The sequence below is a fragment of the Etheostoma spectabile genome, chromosome 8 (genome assembly GCF_008692095.1).
Source record: "Etheostoma spectabile isolate EspeVRDwgs_2016 chromosome 8, UIUC_Espe_1.0, whole genome shotgun sequence".
Lineage (NCBI taxonomy): Eukaryota > Metazoa > Chordata > Actinopteri > Perciformes > Percidae > Etheostoma > Etheostoma spectabile.
Genome location: NC_045740.1, coordinates 26,349,395 through 26,351,442, shown reverse-complemented (window position 1 = coordinate 26,351,442; position 2,048 = coordinate 26,349,395). Strand labels below are relative to the sequence as shown.

The following is a 2,048-nucleotide window of genomic DNA, read 5'->3' as shown; positions in this document are numbered from 1 at the left end:
ACAAACACACAGAGCTCTCCTAGAGGAGCCGCAGCACCATTGTACAACACAAAGCAAGTGCGAACTGAATTCAAACGTGCATAAATTGAGTAACTAACAAGCATAGCAAGTGTAGTAGCTATGCTTTATAACATTCTAATCAAATATATGAAGAAAAAATGAATTTTATGTATCTACAAAAAGGTGCCCCTGCAAGTTTGGGAACTACTAGGTTGCACCATGACAAACTTTAGTCACCACTTAGGGGATGTGCTGGAAAAAAATGTTTTTACAATCTTGTAATAAACCATGCCCACTTTATTATTAGCAAACGTTGTCGGCTGAGACACACTCCTAGATTGTGCACAGCAAAGTTTTTACAAATCCATTCAGCCAATTATGAAATACCCACTTTTTGCATTTGTGGCTCCCTACATGTTTAACATGTGTCTTGAATTTTAGGCTGATTTCTCAAAGCGTTCATGTAAATTCTCGAGATTCTCATTTTTATAAAAGAAATTGTACAATCAACACACATTACATATTAAAATTGCTTTGATAAGATCAGCAAAGACCGTAGATTATTTTAACACAGTTTTTTGGAACAATAGGCCCATCCGTCTTATACTAGTAAAATTTTAGATAGTTGAGAAAAAATAAAGAAAAGCAAAAGGCCATTAAAGCAAAGATGCAGAACAATTGCAAGATTAATCTGATTATGGAATTCAGACTTTAAGCCAACCAGTTTTCAAGATATTTGCAACAACATAAACCCCACCATGGGACTGATTTGGTTCGTATTTCTTGAGCAGCACACAACTACGATGTACCATCTCACGGAATATAGCAATAACATTCATTTCTATAAGATTATTTGTTTGGCTTTTATTGCCTTTATTTATAGGATGGATTAAGACAGGAAAGTGGACGAGAGAGGGGGAATGACATGCAGCAAAGGGCTGCAGGTTGGAACCGGAGGCTGAGCCTCTGTACATGGGGCACACGCTCAACTAAGTGAGCTAACCAGGCAGCCCTGTGAGGCATGAACCCCAACTATGAGCCCAAGTCTCATAAAGCAGGCTCACAGAGTTTTGAGTGTATTAGGATTATATCCTAAGTAGGGCTGGGCGATACGGAGACAATCAACTATCACAATATTTTTGACCTAATACCTAGATATCGATATTGCGACGATATTATAGGGTTGACATTTGGTGCTTTCAAGTAATATTTTTTACAATTGGATTTTTGATATATATTCATCAGTAATGTGGATTTAATGACTAGGTGAGTAAAGGCAAAGAATATAACAGCGAGAACAGTCTGGCAAGTTCACAAAATGACATAATTTTACTATAAATGCAGCTTGTAAAACCAGGAAAGATGACATTTGTCACGTGTTATATTACAATATAACAATATCCAAAATCTAAGACGATATCTAGTCTCATATCATATTCCTAAGGTTGTTAATCTTACTTCTATTAGGTCAGATTCAGTTGAGAAAAACTGATAAAGAAAGAACTGCTGGGTAGGATTAAACACCTCCTTGACCCCCTGCAGTTTGTATACAAAGCCAACAGGGGGGTGCAGGATGCTACCATAACTCTGCTCAACCTATATATACAAGCATTTAGAGGGTAACAAAAACCATGTCAGACTGCTATTTGTGGATTTCTCGTCTACCTTCAATACCATCCACCCCCATTTATTGGTACAGAAGCTCATAGAAAATTATTGGTTGGACTGCACCCTGGTGGGCTGGATTTTGGACTTTCTCATTAACAGGACACAGAGTGTGAGAGTAAATAGACCTCTTTCTGGAATATCAGTGACATCAACCGGCTCCCCTCAAGGCTGTATTCTCTCTTCTCTTTTATCCATTATGTACACTAATGAACACAGCAGCAGTGAACTGACCAATAACTATATCGTAAAGTTTGCGGATGACTCAGTCATTGTAATTTTAATGGACACCGCTGAAACATCTCACGGCCCTGTACTACCCTATTTGTTAAACTGGTGCAAAGAAGCATATTTAGACTTAAATGTTACAAAGACAAAGGACA

At 37.7% G+C, this 2,048-nt stretch overlaps 1 protein-coding gene across 2 annotated transcripts in view; it reads left to right on the top strand.

Moving 5' to 3' along the window:
- LOC116693952 (aryl hydrocarbon receptor nuclear translocator-like protein 1) overlaps positions 1 to 2,048 on the top strand; it is a 31,832-nt gene that overhangs the window by 9,616 nt on the left and 20,168 nt on the right. The window lies entirely within an intron of this gene.